This window comes from Lissotriton vulgaris, chromosome 2_1 (assembly GCF_964263255.1).
Source record: "Lissotriton vulgaris chromosome 2_1, aLisVul1.2, whole genome shotgun sequence".
Lineage (NCBI taxonomy): Eukaryota > Metazoa > Chordata > Amphibia > Caudata > Salamandridae > Lissotriton > Lissotriton vulgaris.
Window position 1 is genome coordinate 1,425,626,931 of NC_141687.1, and position 13,961 is coordinate 1,425,640,891.

The window sequence follows — 13,961 nt, forward strand, 5'->3', positions numbered from 1 at the left end:
AAAACGCTAGAAAAAGATGGGACTAGAGTCCCATGGTGGCAGCAACGTCCCTAGTGGTAGAGAAAGATCTCATGACCATAGGAATTTAAACAAGATTGTCCCTCCCTACCAGAGTGGGGATGACATCCACAAATGGATAACTGCACTGGAAAGGGCCTGCAAAGTTCAGAAGGTCCCCCACGAGCAGTGGGCAGCTATCTTGTGGCTCTCATTTGCACACAAAGGTAGAGACAAGCTCCTCACTGTTAGAGAAGAGGATGCTGATTATTATAAAGTCCTGAAGAGTGCTCTAATTGAAGGGTTTGGCCTAACCCCTGACAATACAGGATACAGTTTAGAGATACCCAAAAGGCTCAGACTCGGGACTGGGTTGACTTTGTTGATTGTGCTTTTAAGGCTCTGGAGGGCTGGTTACTTGGCAGTAAGGTGTGTGATTATACAGGAATGTACAACTTAATTATGAGGGAGCAGTTCCTTAATAATTGTCAAAATCAGCTGTTGCATCAGCACCTGGTGGACTCCTATCTAACTTCTCCCGAAGAATTGGAAAAGAAGGCAGACAAATGGGTCAGAACCAGGGTGAAGAAGAACGTTCAGAACTAAGGTGGTGACCAGAAGAAGCAAGATACTAATAAGAATGGGGCAAAGGGTAAATACCAGAAGTCTTCACAAGGTCCCCCAAAGTCTTCAACTGGTGGGAAATCCCAAATCTTCCAAAAAGAAAGGACAAAAGAAACCATGGTGTAAAGTTTGTAAGAACAACAGCCATTGGACTAGTGCTTGTAATAGGTCCAAAGACTCAACTCTAGCCACCATTGCCCCTAAGAAAACTGTTCCCCTAGTTGAGCTCCAACTGGTGGTACTCAGAATAAGGGTGTAGTAGGGAGATGGACTCTGGCCTAGTCAGAGTTCCAACTCAGGCTGTACTGATCTGTGATGGAGGCATGGATATGTCCTCCTTTTGAGTCCCAGTAACTTGGGCAAATACAAACAGCAGCCTTTGATAAATGGAAAGGAGGCTATGGCATATAGGGACACAGGGGCAAGTGTCACAATAGTGACACAAGACCTTGTGGCTCCTGAGCAGCTCATACTTGGTGAAACCTACCAAGTCACCAATTCTAGCAATGTCAGGACCAACCATGCCGTGGCAGTTGTTAATTTCTCCTGGGGAGGGGTAACTGGCCTCAATAAAGTTGTGGTAAGTGCAGACCTCCGTGTAGAATGCTTGCTTGGCAATGATTTAGAGACTTCCGCCTGGGCTGAAGTGGAGCTTAGGACCCATGCAGAAATGTTAGGTATCTCCGCACATGTGTTTGCTGTGACTAGGTCACAGGCCAAAATGTCTAACGTTGAACAGGCCCTGGATTCTGGAAGAATGGACCAGGTGCCTTCCAAGAAAAGGAGCAGTAGGATTAAGGCAGTGCCTTTCCCCCCTGACTCAGAATACAGATCAATCTCTTGAGGTAGCGGATTGTGGTCCTGAAGAAGGAACTGTCCCAGATGAGCTTGAGCCTGATCAGGTTGAGTTCTTGGGGACAGGGGGCCCTACCAAGGCATATCTGAGCCAGGAGCAGCTGAGCTGCCCTGCTCTTGAACCCCTCAGGCAGGAGGCTGCTGCTGAGGCTGCTGGGAATGCTAGTGATACCCCGAAGATTCATTGGGATGATGGACTCCTGTACTCAAAGAGTAGAGACCCCAAGCCTGCTGCAGTCAGGAGGTTGGTTATACCTTTGAAATTCAGGGGCTTCCTATTAACACTAGCCCATGATATTCCTCTAGCAGGTCATCTGGGCCAAAACAAGACTTGGAACAGGCTTGCCCTTCACTTTCATTGGCCCCACATGCCTGAAGACACAAAGGAGATTTGTTGCTCCTGTTTCACCTGCCAAGCCAGTGGCAAGGCAGGTGGTGTAACAAAGGCCCCCCTGGTACCACTACTTGTGGTGGGGGTTCCCTTTGAGAGAGTAGGGATTAACATTGTTGGTCCCATCGATCCTCAGACAGCATCTGGGTACAGATTTATCCTGGTGGTGGTGGACCATGCCACTAGGTACCCGGAAGCAATTCCACTTAGGACCACTACAGCACCTGTAGTGACAAGGGCCCTCTCGGGAGTGTTCTCAAGAGGGAGTTTCCCTAAGGAGGTAGTTTCTGACAGAAATGCAAAGGTTATGGCCAGTTAATTGACTACAATGTGGAAGGAGTGTGGAGTGAATTACAAATTCACCACGTCCTATCACCCACAATGCAATGGTTTAGTTGAAAGATACAACAAAACCTTAAAGGGTATGATCAATGATCTCACAGAAAAGCTTAGGCAGAGATGGGACATCCTACTACCCTGCCTTTTATTTGCATACAGGGAGGTTCCTCAGAAGGAGGTTGGTTACAGCCATTTTGAACTTCTAATTGGGCATTCTGTCAGAGGTCCATTGTGTCTGGTGAAGGAGGCATGAGAGTTACCTCTCAAACCCCCTAAACAGGACATAGTGGACTATGTACTTGGTCTCCGCTCCAGGATGGCTGAATACATGAAAAAGGCAACTAAAAACCTTGAGGCTAGCCAGGAATTGCAAAAGGCCTGACATGACCAAAAGGCTGTGTTGAATGTTTACCAGCCAGGACAGAAAGTGTGGGTGTTGGAGCCTGTGGCCCCAGCAGTCCTCCAAGACAAGTGGAGTGGCCCCCATATGGTTGTTGAACAGAAGGGAGAGGTTACCTATTTGTTAGACCTTGGAACTCCCAGGAGCCCCTATATGGTGCTTCATGTCAACAGACTGAAACGGTATGTTGACAAGGCAGACATGGGCTTGCTCATGGCTACTGATGATGGACATGAGGAAGAGAGTGATCCACTCCCTGACCTGCTCTCACAGAACCCTGATGATAGGTCAGTTGATGGTGTAGCCTTGGCAGGCAGTCTCAGTGATCAGCAACAAGCTGATTGTAGGCAGGTGCTCAATCTGTATAGGAACTTGTTCTCACTGACTCCAAGTCAGAATACCTGGTGCACTCATGAAATGGACACTGGGGACAGACTGCCTGTTAAAAATTAGATTTACAGCCAGTGTGATCATGTCAGGGACTGTATCAGGACAGAAATCCAGAAGATGTTTGATTTGGGAGTTATTGAACCCTTGGATAGCCCTTGGGCTAGTCCAGTGGGCTTGGTACCTAAACCTCCCACCAGGGGGGTAAGAGAGAGATGAGGTTTGTGTAGGCTACAGGGGTCTCAATGCAGTCACTAGGACTGATGCCCATCCAATCCCAAGAGCAGATGAGCTTATAGACATGTTGGCCTCAGCCAAATGTCTTAGCACATTTGATCTTACAGCTGGCTACTGGCAGATCAGATTAGCTGGTGATGCAAAGCCAAAGACAACATGTTCTACCGCTAGTGGGCACTATCAATTTTTGGTACTTCCCTTTGGTTTGAAAAAGGCATCTGCCACTTTTCAAAGGTTGGTGAACAAAGTCCTAACAGGCCTGGAAGACTATAGTGCAGTATATCTAGATGATATTGCTGTTTTAGCTCCACCTGGGAGGATCACCTGGTCCACCTGAGAAATGTTTTGGAAGCCCTGCAGAAAGCAGGCCTAACTATCAAGGCTACTAAGTGCCAGATAGGGCAGAGTCAGGTTGTGTACCTGGGCCACCTTGTAGGTGGAGGCCAGGTTTAACCATTACAGAGCAAAATCCAGACCATCATGGACTGGGTTGCTCCAAATACCCAGACAGGTCAGAGCTTTCTTGGGCCTGACTGGGTACTACAGAAGATTTTTCAAGGGGTATGGATCCATTGTAATACCCCTAAATGACTTGACTTCAAAAAGAATGCCTAAGAAAGGTCAGTGGACAGTCAGCTGTCAAAAGGCATTTGATGACCTGTACCAATCCAGCAAAGTCCTACCTACTCCAAAGAATTCATTGTCCAAACAGATGCATTTGAGTTGGGGGTAGATGCTGTGCTGTCACAATTGAATGATGAAGGTCAGGACCAGCCAGTAGATTTTATTAGTAGAAGGCTGACCCCTAGGGAGAAAAGTTGGTCAGCTATTGAGAGGGAGGCCTTTGCTATGGTTTGGGCTCTGAAGAAGCTGAGGCCATACTTGTTTGGCACTCACTTCACTGTTCAGACTGACCATAAGCCCTTCTTATGGCTAAAACAGATGAAGAGTGAAAATCCCAAACTTTTGAGGTGGTCCATTTCCCTACAGGGGATGGACTATACAGTGGAACATAGATCTGAGAATAACCATGTCAATGTAGATGGAGTCTCCAGATATTTTCACTTAGAACATGAAGACTAAACTAAAGGTTAGTTTAATGTCCCTGCATTTGGGGAGGAGGGGGGTTGTGTAGGAGAGTAGGATCTGCTTACATTTTGAAACATTACTTCAGGTAGTCGCCACTCCACTTTTTAACCAGGTTGGAAGCCATGGTCATTAAAATTGTTCTGCCTGACCTTCCATTTCCTGTTTTAATTTGCACGGTCCATTGACCTTCACAATAAACACATCTAAACTCTTAGGACCCTCACACCCATGGCACCAAACGGAAAGGAATAAAAGATCTCCGCCAAAGATCCCCTCATCGGGTGCCTGTCAGGTATTGCAGCGCCGACCTGATGAGGAGCATGCCCTATGTTGAAGAATAACACCCAGCTACCTGGGTGTTTGAGGGCGCTAATTCTGAAAGGAGGGATTCCCCTTTCTCTCCCTTCATAGAGGACAACCTGCTGTCTTGCTGGGGTTTCTCTCGCATTCTCCACTTATAGGAACTGCATAACCTTGTTTGCCTTGATCTTGACTGGGCATGTATGCTGGAGGTCATAAAAGCCCTCAGTTCCTCTTTCTTGATTAAAAATAAAATTGTGATGTCAAAAATATTTTGGACAGGAATATCGAAGGTAAGAATATTTAAGAATTATTTCTTATATCATTGTAAATAAATCATTTTAAAAATATATAAATATTGTTTATAATGATTATTTTATGATTGTTTTATTTCATTTTATGTCATTTTTAGTGTTAGTGTATTTTCTAATTTATTTTAGTAATTTAAAAAAGTGTAAAAAGATTTTTTATTATAAATTTGATTAACGGTTTTAATAAATGTATATGTAATTGTGTTATAGTAGCAGGATGTTTAGTTTTTGAGGGAAAATATTGAGAATATTTTTAAAATATGTGAATATTAATTTGCTTGTACATTTGGGGCCTTATTCATATTTTGAGGGGCTGCACTGTTGCAGATACAGGTCCGACTGACCTCCGGTTGATGGTCCCGACCCCTGAATGTTATGCAACTGCACATGGTGCTGTCACAAGCTCCCTTTTCTGTATGGGAAATTGTGCTGCAGTCGGAAACTGGCTGCAGCACAAGCTCCCATACAGAAAAGGGAGATTGTGTTCATTCCGGAACAGAGGGTCACCGTAGGTGCCCCTTCGGCCCCCAACCGGAGGCTGGTGGCTAAAGAGGACCCTGCTAGGGGCCCCCTACGTTGCTTTCCGACAGGGTTTCCATGTCGGAAAGCCCAGTAAGGAAACCCTGCCAGTAGCCGACATCATAATCCATACAGCGTAATATGCCGTCCATGGGGATTACATGGCAATTCAGACTGGCAGACAGGCTCCTTGAGCCTGTCGGAAGACAGCTGAAATGTCCAGCTGGTTTCAAAACCGACAGCCAGTTTTGAAACCGAGATTAGTTCTGGAAATCCTGCGAACTGCTTTCCTGAGGCTTTCTGAGCCTCATCGTAATGAGGCCCTAAATGTTATTAATTATATTATACATTATTTCAGTATTTTAAAAAAATTAAGTGGATGAATTTATTTTAGAAATATTTTTAATAGCTTCAAACTAATAAAAGAATTTTAGTATGTATGCTAATGATCTTTACTTTTTTTTATAAGAAAGTACATTTGTGTGTATTCAATTAAATAATTTTGGAGAATTGATTGAAAAATATGTAATTTTTTACTCATTTTATTTTAAATGTTATAGTTTTTGTTTTATGTGTAACATAATTGTACTTTTGATGTAGTCATTTAGTATTGTTAACATTTATATTTCAAATGTGTATCTATATTTTAAAACCGTAATCACAATACAATTTTATTTTTTTTGTTTAGGAATAAATAGAAACATATTTTTTTAAACAATTATTTTGTGAAGAAAATAAATAGATAATAATACATATATAAGTATTATTTTTAGTTTAATTTTGATATGTTTTTATTTGAGTACATTTTCGGTTTTGCATGCAATAATTTTATATTAATATTAATTTATCTTTAGAAACTATAAATAATGTTGAGTTTTCACCTATTTCGTAATTATTATTTAATTTTAAATGTGATTGTTATTTTATTAAGATTAAAAGTAATTTTAGTGATTATAAATATGGTAATTGTAAATATAATAAATATAATTTGACATTTTTTGTGTAATAAAAATAATTAAATATATATATATATATATAAATTATAAATAATGTTGAGTTTTTCACCTATTTCGTAATTAATATTTAATTTTAAATGTGATTTTTATTTTATTAAGATTAAAAGTAATTTTAGTGATTATAAATAAGGTAACTGTAAATATAATAAATATAATTTGAAATTTTTTGTGTAATAAAAATAAGGTCGGGGGAAATGGACCAAAAAGCAGTAACCCCACAAAGTAAAACCATAATTAATCTCACCAAAATGGAATTGACACAGAAAGAAGAAAAAATTCTGCAACTTGGGCTATCCTTTGCTCCTAAAACGAATCTGAACTACGCCAAAGCACGAACGGACGTGTACAAGGCGGTAAGAAAACTCAAACTTAAAAAATATCACAAGCAAAAGAAAAATGCTGTTGAACCCGATGAGGGGGAGGAGCAAGGTACGCTCTCGCAGGAACTAGCGGAGCTGTGGGACACAGAGGGTGAGGAAGTGCGACCACCCATGCCAAACACATTTGGAGGAGAGAATAAAACTGAAGGGGCTGCAGGACTTACAACGTTGAAACCGCCATCGACCTTTTGCCCTATTCTGCCTCGTGACGGAATAGATATATTCCATGAAAATGTAACCAATGACCTTAAAGAATTACAAAAGCGCATAAATAAAGGCCACTACAAAAACAATGAACAAACAAAGGATTATGAGAAACTTGTAACCAAATTGAGCAAAGATAAAAACATTGTAGTACGACCCAGTGACAAGGGGGGTAATGTGGTCCTGCTTACAAAGGAAATGTATGACAAAGAGGCACTCACGCAACTTAACAACCGTGAACACTATGAGAGGACTAACATGACAACAGTAAAGGGATGGCAGATTGAATATCACAGCTGGCTAACACGATGGAAAAGAAAAAAAACTTATTTCTGACGCCGAATATCATTACTTGAAGGTGGACCACCCCATAATGCCATGTATATATTTCATCCCAAAGGTGCACAAAGACCAGAAAAATCCCCCGGGCAGACCGATCATCAATGCAATTGGGGGGTTACTTGAGAACACATCGGTCTACATCGACCAATTTTTACAGAGTTTTGTGAAGAACCTGGAGTCATATGTCCATGACTCAAGCGATTTCCTCTGTAAAATGCGCGACATTGGCTGACAACCAGGAGATTGGTTGTTAGCACTAGACGTAAGTGCCTTATATACGAGTATAAAACATTTGGACTGTATCAATGCGGTAAAGTACTATTTGTCCAGAAGACCTATTGAGTTCAAAGAACATACTGAAATGATAATAACTATGTTGACCTATTGTTTGGAACACAATGTTTTCATTTTTAACAACTTGTTATATTGTCAATGCCAGGGTGTGGCAATGGGGGCCAGTTTTTCTCCGAGCGTGGCATGTTTACACATGGGGGCTTGGGAGGAACTGGTCCTCAGAGCCAACTTTGAGAGAGAAATGACAGAAAATGTTGTGGCATGGTATCGTTTCATTGACGATTTGTTTGTGGTGTGGAGAGGGTCAAAAGTGCAGGCAGAAAAGTTCATTGAAAGTCTGAACATGAACGACTTAAACATCAAGTTTACATGTATGATGAGTCAGACAAATGTCCCCTTCTTGGACATAGAAATATATACCCTGGAAAACAAGCTAGCAAGCAGATTATTCCGCAAAACAACGGCAGGAAATACAATCCTACATGCCAGCAGCACTCACCCAGCCCATCTAATACGGAGCATTCCGTATGGTGAGATGCTAAGAATTCGCAGGTTGTGTAGTGAATCGGACGAGCTACAAAAAGCTCAAGAGGCTTGCACACAAAGATTTCTGGAACGAGGGTATAGCAAAGGAGCCATCACACAAGCGATCGAAAAATCCATGATTAAAGACCGTATGGAGTTGTTGGGAATCAAAGAGGTCTCGGATGAGACATCAGATACCCAACCCCCTGCAAACACTACTTGCACCAAACAGGTTGAGCCATTTCGAATCATAATGGGATACTGTAATCAGCATCATGAGGTGCGTAAAATCATAAACAAAAACTGGCCTATAGTCAGTAGTGATGATAATAGGTCAGAGTCTCCCAAAGAAAGCTTCCCTAACGTTCAGCATAGCACCAAACATGAGGCAAAGGGTGGTGGTTACTTGCCAGGAAATTATTGACAGCAGCTCATGGTACCAAAACAACTATGGTTTTTTCAAATGTAAAACCTGCAAGGCCTGTGTCCATGCTGTCAATAAGAAAACTTACAAGGACGGATTTAGTGAAAAAGAACACCGTATAACTAAGGTTCTAACATGTAAAACGGACTATGCCGTTTACGTCCTTGAGTGCCCCTGTAAATTGCAATATGTGGGGAGCACAAAGCTCCCCGTGCATAAAAGAATCTTGCAACATTTGAGGGCAATCACCACGCAGGATAACACCTATCCCGTGGCGAGGCATTTTAAGAAACACCACCAAAGCAACAACAAAGACCTGAAATACTATGTGGTAGATGCTGTGACTGCAAGCAGGAGGGGAGGCAATAGAGAAAACAAACTACGTAAAATGGAAACCAACTACATACTTAAACTTAAGAGTAAACAGCCAATAGGGCTCAACGTCACTGAAGATTTGTACACATGCCTACACAAATGAAATCAATGTGAAAGAAATGGAATGAATGCAGTTTTTAAATTGAAAACAATAGATAAATATGTAAATAGGATGTATATATATGAAATGAAACACATAATGGTCTAAATCTGTAAAATTTTAAGGAATGTATTGTATATATATATGTGTAAGCACATTCATGTTTATATATCTGTACATATATATTTATACACACAGTGAGGGTGTACAAAGCTGGAAATAATAGGAACAAAATCTGTACTAAACGGTGATGATACGAGTAAGAATACTGACAGGTATATATGTAGTTGGAATATACCATGGACATCGAGTACTTTGTTTGATAACCTGGGATAAATGAAAAGTAAAGAGGTAAAAGCGAAATGGGAGAACTACATGTATAGGTAGATGTAAGACGTAGTCAAGCCAATAGGGTTTTGAACATAGAGCACAAACCCACAGGACTATATCAAGGGAGATAGTTTGGAAACAGGGTAAAGCTTAGATAAAAAGGAATATGAACTAACCTGAAATCAATAATGAAAAAATAGCTCAGTCCTTGGATATTGTTTTTAAATTCACTTTTTTATAATACACAGGAGCACTTTACACAGGTTGGTGTATATTTAGCAAGACACTTAGCAGAACTGAAGAGAATATATATGTGTGTAGAAATTGTATACTGAAGCTGACAAGTTGACAAATGTGCCCATGTCTATAATCAGGGATTTAACCCAGGATTCAAGGTTTGCATTTATGGCAGCATAATTGCTTGAAGTTCAGGATACAGGGGTTAAACCCAGTATTTTACAGCAACACTTAGGGATTTATCCCGTTATTATACAGCTGTCGGCAAAATGAAATTATCATGAATGTTGATGTAATTGATTGTAAATAACGCACTTGTTTTCAAAAAGTTAGAAAAAATGCTAAGTCTGTCTACTATGTTAATGCCCATTTGTGGAAATTTTAAATGAACCAATCACTAAATAGCACTGTGCACTTTAAAAACGCTTTGAAAAAATGGTTACGCTGTCATGTGATCAAGGCTTTGTGCCGAAACGTTATGGCGACAACGACAGCTGAATAAATCTTAAAACCAGCATCTCATGTTTGGTCCGTGTCTGTTTCCAGCGCGATCGGGGCTAAGGCGATTGCGAGAGGAGAACGGAGGTTGGTGTATATATATATATATATATATATATATATATATATATATATATATATATATATCACAGCATTTTCCATTCTCTCGAACAGACGTACCCGACTCTCAAAAGGTTGCTGTGCACGCAATTTTATTCAGCAGCAGGAAAACAACGCGTTTCGCTTTGCAGCTTGATCACGTTTACAAATTGTTGCCAAACAAATTGTCCTTTTACTCTGTTTTCTCAGTAACAAAAAGAGACAACGGACCAACACCCTTATATGTGAAAATGTAAAATGTGTGGCGGACATATTGGAATGGTCAAAAGTGCTTCACATAGTTAATTACGAGTAGTGAATTAAATAAAGTCTTTGCAACAATGTATGTAATATAAAGTTGGGGGTGCTCAACAAAAACCATTAATTACATGTTATACATAACTGATATTTGTAAAAAGACCAGCTTAGCCCAAGTGGGCACAGTTATTATCAGCATAGTGAGAGGATTGTTACGCACCCAACCACTAATAGTGCATGGATTAACCAAGTCCTGTACTTAGCAAATCATTATTTGAGTCCTAGCCCAAGTGGGCGGGTTCACCAGCTTAGCCCAAGTGGGCACAATTGTTATCTACATAGTGAGAGGATAGTTATGCACCCAACCATTGATAGTGCATGGATTAACCAAGTCCTGTACTTAGCAAATCGTTGTTTGAGTCCTAGCTCCAGTGGGCGGGTTCAAAATGCGATATGTACCCCTGTTGATTAGGCTTGGAGTCCTGCTGATTGTACCAAATCAAAAAGAGGGACACTAGATATGTACATGTTGTAAATTGTTTCCTTCCGTACACTCCGTATCATATTGCTTTAGCCACATTATGCGCAAAAAAGCCAATCCAAACCAAATGGGCCGTAGATACCCATAGTTTGTTGAGATGCCAATTTTAAACCACCAACTTTCAATGCCCCAGTGGGCAAACTCACTGTCCAATAGATCTGAGATGTCATTCACTGAAAACCATGTGTTTCATTTGTTTTGACCTCAAAGTTCCATGCCACATCTATTCATCCAGTGCCTGTGAAAAATAAATACATAGAACCGTTTTAAAAGAAAGGACCATATATGTCTAGCTGCAGGTTACTACTGTATTTCAAACAAATCATCAATCACATCTTCATGTTAAGTGTACAGCAAGTTCCTCATTAATGTTCAAACCGTTCGGGGTCATACATTCAAAATCAATGATGTATCTTGATTCTAGTTGGCGCAGGGCAAGTGTCCTGTTACCTCCTCTTACTCCCAGATTTACCTTATCAATGACGACCATTTTTAGTAATTTCTCATTTTGGTAGTGTTGGTCATAAAAGTGACGAGCTACAGGATATTGAACATTATGATTTTTGATAGCTCTTAAATGCTGTAAGACTCTATCTTTTGCCTTCAATGTAGTACTTCCGACATACCACTTCTCACAAAGACATATGAGTACATATACACTGTACATGGTATGGCAGGAAAGTGATTTCTTGATTGTAAACGTTCTTTTTGAGGTCGGAATTGTAAGTTCTTTGCAGTTACTACTGTTTTGACAAGCCTTACAAGATCCACAGCATTTAAAACCAGGATTGTCTTTAGGGTCACTCTTACTTGTTACACAGTTGGGACTCAGGTCATCCTTCAAAGATTTGCTCTTTCTAAAGGTTATCTGGGGATTGGGACTCAGGTATGGTTTCAAATGGTTGTCTGTCAGAAGGAAGTGCCAATGTTTATGGAAAATTTTTCTTATTTCATGTGCATGCCCTGAAAAGGTTGTTATGAATCTGACTTTGGTGTCTTCTTCTCTAATCTTATTAGGATTTAGCAATTCATTTCTTACAGTGTTGTCAACTTTCTTACATGCCTCAGAGATGGTTCGATTTTTATACCCTCTTTCTTTGAAGCGGCTACACATTACAGTTTTTTCTCTTTCATAGCCTTCTAAAGTGCTGCAGTTTCTTTTTGCTCGTAGTAACTCCCCGTATGGTATGCTGTCTACCAAGCTTCTAGGGTGTGCACTTCTTGCATTAAGAAGGCTATTACCAGCAGTTTTTTTACGAAACAAGCTGGTCGTCACTGTGGTTCCCTCTATTTCTATGTTTATGTCAAGAAATTCGATTTCGGTCTTGTAAATATGCTCTGTGAAGTTCAGATTTACATCATTTACATTCAATCGATCTACAAATGTTTTTGCAGACTTCTCATCACCGTTCCAAATCATAAAAATGTCATCGATGTACCTAAGCCACAGGACAACATTGGTGTTAAATTCGGCTATCTGGCTGGACACCTGTTCCTCCCACCAACCCATGAATAGGTTGGCATAACTAGGGGCGAAACAGGTTCCCATAGCCGTGCCCTGTGACTGTCGGTACATCTTGGCATCAAAAATTAAAAAAAATTGTTCAGACAAAACTCAATTAATCTGACCAGCATTTTCGAATGTTCAACATATGAGATGGACCTGGATTTCAAAAAAATTTCCACAGCTTTAAGACCGAGATCATGCCTTATGCAAGTATATAGGCTACTCACATCGAGGGTGACCAAAGTATAGGATGATTCCCAGTGTATCCCTTCAATGGTTTTGAGAAAGTGGGTAGTGTCTTTCAGATGTGATGGGAGGGAAACGACAAAAGGCCTCAAATAATGGTCGATGTATTGGGATGTATTTTCCAAGAGGGAGCCAATAGAGGACACAATGGGCCTTCCTGGAGGGTCGACTGCGTTTTTATGAAGTTTTGGGAGGAGATACAGAATCGGAGTCTTGGGATGTTCACAACGTAAAAACTTAAACTCCTCCCATTCCAACAATCCTCTGTCTTTACAATCTAGTAGTAGTTCATCAAAAACATTTTTGACAGTTCTTATGTCCGACAGTGCACATGGTTGATAACAAGATATGTCCCCTAGCTGTCTCATGCCTTTAGCCAAGTATTTTTCTTTATCCAGCACAACCACGTTTCCCCCTTTATCCGCATTACGAATCACAATTCGACTATCTGCCTTCAAGTTGTCAATTGCCTGTTTATGTGCAAGGGAGAGATTTTTTGCTTTGTTGGGTACTCGTTTGGTACGTAGTTTCTTAATGTCATTGAGTACCCCTTTCTCAAATATTTCCACTGCCTCACAACCCATCTGGGGAACAAATTTAGATTTAGTCCTGAAATCACTTCCAGGATTTAAGTTAGTAGCCTCTCCCAATGTGTCAATGCTGTTGATTACCCCCGAAGAGATCACCTCCAAAAGTTCCACATCAACTGAGTCTAAATTGCTAGCATTAGCAGCTGGGATTTTAGTGGTTGTATTCGATGCTTGAGTCTCAAACCACTTTTTTATCTTCAATTTTCTCGAGAAATAAAATAAGTCAATCCTAGTTTGAACATAGTTTAGATTAGAAGAGGGACAAAAGGATAACCCCAATGATAATACTTCACTTTCATATACATTTAAAGGTCTTTGAGAGAGATTAATTACCGTCATATTTTTGCCTTGCTCCCCCGTGTCGTGACTCCCATGGGTGATTTTTCTGCGCTTTTGCCTTGCTTTTGCTTGTTTGTTCCTCGTGGTCTTCCCCAGCTTCCTCTGCTCTTCCTCTTGGGCTCCCTTGATCTTGTTGTGCTTCCGACCATCCCTGATTTAGGACCTGGAATTGTAATAAAAAATTATTCCTCTTTTTCTGTTGGTCTT